The 8,519-nt window shown below is 38.0% G+C and overlaps 1 long non-coding RNA gene across 2 annotated transcripts; it reads left to right on the forward strand.

Moving 5' to 3' along the window:
- The first annotated feature begins 1,200 nt into the window (after positions 1-1,200).
- Positions 1,201-8,233, forward strand: LOC120109479. 2 transcript variants are annotated; one of them, XR_005510356.1, is made up of 3 exons: positions 1,201-1,260; positions 1,974-2,131; positions 7,849-8,231. It is a non-coding gene; the product is annotated as an uncharacterized LOC120109479 (long non-coding RNA). The 2 variants fall into 2 exon arrangements; XR_005510357.1 differs by having other exon boundaries at positions 1,241-1,306; positions 7,849-8,233.
- The last annotated feature ends 286 nt before the right edge of the window (positions 8,234-8,519 follow it).

The following is an 8,519-nucleotide window of genomic DNA, read 5'->3' on the forward strand; positions in this document are numbered from 1 at the left end:
ATAATTATCGGATGCTGTACAGTATTTGATGAAAACTGTATACAGTAGACAAGCTGTACCTGCAAAACGAAGATGCGCATATAGAAGGTAGGCATTCCGAAAGTCAAACCACTCGCTTCACGTCCCGTCAACGTGCGAATCTCCTGACGTCGCCCAAATCCCCCGCCCAAGCCGAGCCGTTCTTCCTCGCGCCGCACCGCGCCAGCTGGCAGCCGAGCCCTCACTCCGAAAGGGGGCAAGGACCAATGAGCGCCACAGGGAATCCCAAAACGGGACCAAACCGACGAAAAGAAAACCTCGCCCACTTAAATCCACCCATTCCCATTACAGCCCACACTGCACCACTCCCCTCAACGCATAATTAGTAAACTACCACGCCTGTGGGCCCCAGTCGTGTAGACGAGGTGGGTTTCTGGTCGGCGTATGGGACATGGGAGAGAGAAGCAAAGTGCACCGTATCCGAATCGTTGACGTGGCTCTCTCTTCGCCGTCCTTTTTTTCCCCTCTGGGCCCACCCTTCCCCGGGGCACCGCACGCGCGGTTCCGGCGCCTTAAATGCCAAATCCGGCAACCCCCACCCGCTTCTCTCGCCCACGCCTCCCATCTTCCGCTCCCCCATTTTCGCGGCCCAGTCCAACTTAACCCACTCCGTCTCATCGTACCGTCCATTCCATCAATTCGCACGATTGTTAATGCGATAAAGCGAGCGTTATGCTGGCTCGCGAGACAGGGGAGAGGGCGGGTTTAGGAAACCGTTTCCGGTTTCAGTGGGGGGGAATTAATATTTTAGCCGATTTCTTTTCGTCATTAAAGGCTACAAGTTTTAAATAGTAATTTTATTAATATTATTACTACTAGTTTTTTAGCTCGGTTTCGCTCGCGCGGGTGGAAAAAGAGGGGAGAAAACGACTGGTTGTCGGGGCGGATGGCTGGTTTTATTCCTCTCCTCGTTTGTGGAGTGGAGAGCGCTTCCCCTCCTCGCCCTCTTCCTCGTCTCTTTTCTTCTCGCCCTCTTCCTCGTCTCTTTTCTTCTCCTCTCAATTCCTTGTTCTCTCTCTTGGCTGCTGCTGTTGCTGTTCCTCCTCCTCGTCCTCTTGTTTCGCGATCGAAGACGCCGGAATCTGACGCGCGCGGTGGAGGGGAATGGGGGTGCGGCGGGGATTTGGTGTGGTGGTGGATGGAGTACGAGGGAACCAGAGTCCAGATGCACGGCGCCAGGCCGCCGCGGCCGTGACGGAGGATCTTCCTCGCTCGACGAAGGTCAGGGCTAGGGTTTCTTGCGTTCCTTCCGTCCACTGTAGTAATGGTAATGCTGATGGTGTTGGATTTGTTGCCTTGTTCCTCGTTTTGGGAGTTCGGCATGAATGGATCGAAAGTGGGCCTCTTTTTGTTCAATTTAGTACGGTCATTGGTGGAATTCTCGGTCGTTGCTCCGGTTTATGAAAATTTTTTTGAGAAAGCTTCGGGCTTGGTTTGGATTGATGGAATTACCGCTGGTTTAACCTTGAAATTTGGAATCTTGATCTTTTCTTTCCCCCTTACTGAAACGAGGCTTTTTAATTTATTTTGGTAAATTTCGTGTTTTCAACAGTTATTGCTTTTCTTCCTGTAATTTTTGTATTCTCTTTCTGTTTGCTTGGCTTATTGACCTCGGAAGTTGAAAATTGTTATCTCGCATTCATGTGATCGCAGCTTTCAAACTATTATTTGACTTTTAAAGCAGTGCTACTCTGTTCATGTTGTTATGTTGTATTTTGGTTTGTAAATGGTTCCGTATTTTCCTACAAGTTGCCTTTTACGTTACAGATCCTGTTTTTTTCCTCAGAAGTTTTCTCAGAATTGTATTTGCTTAATTGACGAAGGGTCAGCTGGGTCATCCCTGGATGCTTTTTTTTTTGTTGAAGAAAGAAGCAAATTTATTCAACATGGTCATTTTGTTCTTAAAAAAATCTATCAATCTGGTGCTGTTGCAGAGGCAATGTGGCAAATGAATTTGAGAGGGAGTGAGTCAATGGAATCTGGACCCTATCCCGAGAGGCCAGGAGAGCCAGACTGTGCTTATTACATCAGGACTGGCCTCTGTAGATTTGGAATGACTTGTAAATTTAACCACCCACCCAATAGAAAGCTGGTAAATTCAAATACTTGCTCGATTGTCTCTGTTGTATTTGACAGTTTGAAATGTCAACAATGTGGTTATTCCTTCTTATTTCCCTTTGATGTCTTTTTTTACTATGACATGTTTGTATAATCAGCATATCTATAACTGCAAAGTCAGTTGGCCTAATGTCTTGAAGTTTTCTTGTCTCCTCTCTCCTCTTCCTATTTAGCACTGAGTATTTACATAGCATCATTTACATGCCATTCTGTTCAATTGCCTGCAAATGTGTGCAATTGGGTTGCTGAATCACTGTGATTATGCAGACTTTACCCTCCAAATTGGAATCAGTTTCTTCAACAAGATGGCTTTTTCATTCTTTTGTTCTTTTTTTTTTGGGGAAGCATGATTTGGTTGACAGTTTTTGAACTGACTGAACAAACTCTTGTTAGTTTTTAGTATGATTCTTGGGTGGACAACTGGATAATGTTGGGGCATGGTCCATTCTTCTCATTGTAACACCATTTGTCATTTTGATACTGGTGATCCTTGATGTGATATCATCATTTTGCCCCATTTCCATTAAATCACCTTTGATAAACAAAAAAGAAGGCATAAATCTACAAATGGGGGTTAGATGATCACATGGAGCAGAAAGTATGGTGCAAAAGCATATAAATACTTGATTTCATAGTTTGAACAAGTATCAGATTTATGTACCATCATTACAATTCATGGATATAATATACAATGTGCATCTTGGCAATTGATGGCATTTTGCCTTCTTCCTGTTTCTTGAATATGTTGTTGTAAACTAAGAAGTATAACTTATTGGTTTCTCATTTGTATCTCCATGTAAAAGGCATATCTTTTGTGAGGCAATGTAGAACCTAAACTATGTTTGCTTGTTTGTCCATCATCTTAGGTCTATATTATGCATACAAAGATGAGTCACTTTTCTTAGTTGTTCACTGTTTATTCTTCCTATTGGTAAATTCCTTTCGTGAATGGTTTAACTATTAGACCGGAGAGTAAGTGTGGGAGTGAACTACTTATCTAATTGGCATGCTTACGTGCATTTATAATACCCGCATAGACTAGCATGCTATGTATGTCCAAATTCCTTCTTATGCAAGAATAGATTCATAAAAAGAACAAAGAATGCTGGTAAACATAAGGTAGATGAGTATAGTTGAACATATGCATGCTATGTAAACAACCAACTGCCACCCCACCTCCCCCAAAAATTGCGAGGTTGGTTACTATGAGAGAATATTTATAGATTTTTTTCACTAAAATTAGGATAAACTTAACTCCTACAATCATGGAGTGCATTGTTAGGTTGACCTGCCTGTGGATAGTATAGATACTTTGGCTTGCATTAGAGACTAAAACTTGCTACTCTATACTTACTGTTTTACATTACACTTTGATTTTCAGAGCATCCACATCTATTCGCATCAATGTTTTGCTGATTTAGGTTAGCAGAAGAAGAAGGAGAGGAAGACAAATTGATAGAGAAGTAGGAAAACAAATAGTCTCTTTGATTAACTCATGGAAATCATAGAAAATAGCATTATGGGATCTAGGAGCCTAAACTTGTGCTTAGTTTCTCTTGATGCCTACAACTTTAAAATTATATATTCATTAGAAACATTTTTTAAAGAGTTGCACATTTTTGAGCAAAATCCTAGCTCTGCCAATGTAAACAACCATGCTAATTTTTGTAGTGACCCCCTTGGACTCAAAGTTGATGATACGCCAAGAGTTTTGACACTAGATCAATGAATCAATGGATTCAGCATGCTAGATGTAGTCAAATTGTTGATGTGAAAGGACTGGTAAGAAGGTATATGTGCGCACACATGTGGGATCACAAGCATATATTTGTCTTGATAATTAATGCAAAAGTTTGAGGAGAGAATAGTATGGATGATGATTCAAGTCGGTTGGTGAGCTGATTTTGCACTGAATAAGAAGGAATGCTGAATACACAAGACAGCAGCTGGTCAAAACCTCTATAAGTAGTGTCATGCATACACTCTTTAGAATATTTGGTGTTATAACCTAAAATTGAGATCTCTTTATTTTGTCAAACATGTGTGCCTTTTCCTTAGAAATAAGGTTTGTTGTATAGGTATTGGTCACCACACTAGTACTGTATTGGTACGGTACAAGTTAGTATTGTAACTCCCATACCGATACATGGTACATTGCTGGACATGAGATGGTAACTGTACCATGCATTGGTGCAGTTACTGCAGTACTATATCAAGCCCCCTTATTGTACTGTTATCTTACCGGTATGTACAGTTTGCCCGGTACTGGGCAATACAAGTTGGTACAGCAAACCATGCGTTCAATGTATGACAACCTTTTGTTCCTAATTAATTAATGTAGCTTGATTAAAGAAGCAACTTAGGTCTTGATTGTTTCAGTAGTTTAAGTTTTGGCATGGAGGGTTAGGGCCAAGAAAAGTTTAAGAAAGTGAAAGACAAGTTCTTTTGCCATTCTTAGTTTGTATTATATGCATCACAAAATTAACCACTTTTACTTCTGAAAAATGTTCTTAACCCGGGAATTGGCTTTAAAGGATTCTGATATTCTTTAATAACCAGATATTGAAAAAGTTATTTGGATGCAGTTTCATATTTTTAACTAGTCCTTTATAAATGAAGACAAACTGTGAGATTTTGAATCAAATCTTCTGAAAGTTCCCATGTCTATTCTCCGATACATTGTCAAAGCGATATGTGCCTTTGCCTGCTGTTTATATTGAGGAACAATCTTTTTTTATATTCTTCCTTTTTTTTAAAAAAAATATGTCAGTATAAATAAAGAACAATGGATTTGCTTGTTCTTAGTCCCAAGCTAGTTAGCGCTATACTGCCTATTACTTATTTCTTGCCTTGCATGTTCAGAGTATCTCCATCTTTGTGATGTGGCTAGCTGCACTAAGTGTTTTGCATGTCTCTACCAATAAGGCCCTGTTTGGATAGTTAGGATTTCTATTTCATAAGATAGAAAAAGGGAAAACTATGGGATCTAGTTCTTTTTTTTTTCATTACATTGGTTGATGCCTGTTATTCAATGGGAGAATAATGCAACCTTTTTTTTCAAAAATTTATGTTTGGATGCTTAAAGAATAGATAGACCTCTGAATTAAACATAATGTTATAAGCTAGACACAAAACTTGGGATCTACTGGCAACACTAATAAACGAGCTTTTAACAACAAATATTCAGAGATCCAAATAAAGCAAGCAAATGAAAATGCTCAACAGAATCATGGTAATTGTTTTCTGTTTAGCAGAACCAAATCAACATCTGAAAATGAAAAAAAATACAAAAACAATACTTATTAGAAGACCTCCAGTTCCTTAGTTTGTAGGATGACAAACTTGTATCAATCTGAACACATGACAACATTGTGAAATAGTATTGGTGAATGGGGCTGGAGTGGGAGATGGAGGATGATGAATGATAGAGATGCTGGTGCACCTTAGGTGGCCGCTGAGGTGTAAGATATAAAGGATCAGGGGACAGGATGTTGTGTGTGTGAGAGAGAGAGAGAGACTGAGAGACCTAATTTCCTAGGTTGAAGTCCGTTTTTTTTTTTTTTTTTTTTGGGGTTTGGGGGGGTGGGGGCATGATGGTCGAAGGCAATGTGATTTCTGAGAACATGATGTGCTCTACCTATAGGAAGTATCAGAAAGAGGCAAGCTTGATAATGAAGGCAAAAAGAAAGATTCAAATCTACTTTTCTATGGTGGGATCTACACCACCTATCTTCTGAACTTGAGGTTTCACCAACTAAACATGAATACTGGTTCTTTAGTGGCTTTATACCCGAAGAATATGAAACCGTATTGGATTGGCTAGAAAATCCAAAACCTTTATATGGAGACCCTATGAGAGAAGTTCTCTTTACTTATATTTAGCCCGATAATTTAAAATAGAAAACCACTCATTATATTTATCATTATCATCAGGTTACGATTCACTTTCCTATTAGTTCTTTTCATGAAGCTAAAAAAGGGGAATTTAACCTAGAAGTATAAGGACTACTGAAACTTTGCAACACCCTCAGAAAGGGTTTATACAAAGAATAATTTATAGTTTATGTGTTGGATCAGAACACATGCATAAGTTTGTTTGTTGCATCAGCTCTGGAGTCCAAGCTCATGGCCTTGTTCTTGTAGTGGTCGAAATTGAAAACATGAGAGATTTCATGAAAATCCATCGCGAACCACAGTTCAAGTTTTCTTTACTTTGATAGAAACAAAGTAATTCATAATTGCCAATCATCAATTCAAGATGATCTTTAGACAAATTCTATACATATTTACATATAAATATTAATGCCAATGCCTCTGGGGTATCTCTGTTCTGGTTGGAATAGAAATTACTAAACATTTAGCATCCCTCATCCTTGATGCTATATTAAATATGAACAGAGAGTTTTTAAAGCATGGCTTTTTGAGTTTAATAGGGACAAACTATTGGTCTTTTTTTCATAACATGAGATTTTTAAATGGATAGAAGGATGAAATAAAGGTCATGTCAGATATAATCTACTGTGTGATCTATTTTGGAGCCACAAAGGTGCAAATAATTTTTTTCTTCAGCAGAAGTCTCTTTCTGTAGTTTATGTTATAAAAGAAAGAGAATGTAAATGAAAAAGAAAGTTTATATTTTCCTTTTTTGGTTATATAACAAAGGACATTTGGGATAGCTAAAACACAAACAAGATAAATATATAGAGCAATAGAACTGTCTGTTTTTTCTTTCTGCTCCTATAAATGGAAGATCATTTAACAATCTGGATCAGATGGATGTTATTCTTTCTTTAGTACAATAGAGGAAAAATTAATTTCCATCAAAGAGCCATATGTGATGATAAAGGAGAGGTATATTGAATAGTGATGCACTGATGTTGTTAATGTCTTGTAGTGCCAAAATGCAATTCTGGTGACATTGTAACTCTGCAGATAGATTGGGATGGCACCAGATAGAGGCAAAAAGATGCTAATAACCATGGTAATGAGATATAGTGGGTCCAATTAGTTTGCATGAAGCTTCTAATTATAATGCTAAGCACCAAAAGGATTGTTGAGATGACCTTAGCAATGAAGACAATTAAAGGGGTTGAAGATGTGAATTGGGATGGTTAAATTGAGCTATAATTTATATAAAAAGATGGATTCCAACAATAAAGTGAGTCATATTTGTGCTTTGGTTTCTATGTAAAACAATTAATATTTCATTGATGGTTAAGGAACAAAGGAAGCTTTGCTATAGAACTAATTCAAATCCTTCTTCACTTTTGTTGCAAATTTTATATCAAGGGAGAAAAATTAGGAGCAGCTCAGGCTCCTGAATAATTGACAAATATCAGAATGGATCATTAAGGACATATCGGTCCTCGTGCAACAGATAGGACCTTTATATTGCATGACTGTCCAAGTCATTCTCACCGATTCTTCTATTATTAGTTGCATACAGAGGAGCTGATTTTGTTCCTAGAGTTTATAGCTAAATTATATATTATAGAAAAGAATTGCTTCATGCATCTGGATGATATTGTTATATCGATTTTTTACTGATAATGATTTTAAATCACCTTGTATGGTTATTCTAGTACTTATTTTCAGTGACTTTTTTATATGTATTATTTTTTGTTTGATTTTATACCTATAAGTCCACTTCCACATGATTGATGGTCTTGATGAGGTCCTGCTCAATGTCAGGCTATTGCTGCTGCAAGAATTAAGGGGGGTTATCCCGAAAGAGTAGGGCAACCAGAGTGTCAGGTAAAGCTTTTATCTTTGTTAATCCTTTTGGGAATTGAACAACTTGTTTTCCCATCTTTTTCTTCATTTCTTAGGCATGTAGTATGATCTGTAGTGAATACCAGGGATCTCTTACCAAAACTACTTCTCTATAAATGTTGATCGGTAGTGTGGAAGGTGGTAGCTTGCTGCTCTATAGCTTTTATGTTATTCTAAGTTGCTAGTGATTATTTTATGTGTATGTTCAGATGGATCCAGGTTGCTACATCATCATATATTAATAATCCTGAAACCTGGCTAGTTGCATGTTTTAGTTATGTTATGTTCTTTAAGCTGTTCAAGTCAAAATAAACAGAATAAATGCTTCTTTAAGCTTTCAATTGATTTTATGTGTGCGGGACCATGGAATTATCTTATGATACCATAGCATCCATAGAGAGGTAAATAGGCTGCCATATATTGAGAAACTTGGGAGCTACATGTGTAGCAGCATATTCTCACAACATGACACACAGATGTTAATGAATGGAACAATTATATTCTTGACAAGGTTGTCTACAAATTATAAAGTTTTATTATACATTTATATGGTTTGCCTTTTGGATGTTGTTGAGGATATCCATCAGAGA

The sequence above is a fragment of the Phoenix dactylifera genome, unplaced genomic scaffold, assembly GCF_009389715.1.
Source record: "Phoenix dactylifera cultivar Barhee BC4 unplaced genomic scaffold, palm_55x_up_171113_PBpolish2nd_filt_p 002257F, whole genome shotgun sequence".
Lineage (NCBI taxonomy): Eukaryota > Viridiplantae > Streptophyta > Magnoliopsida > Arecales > Arecaceae > Phoenix > Phoenix dactylifera.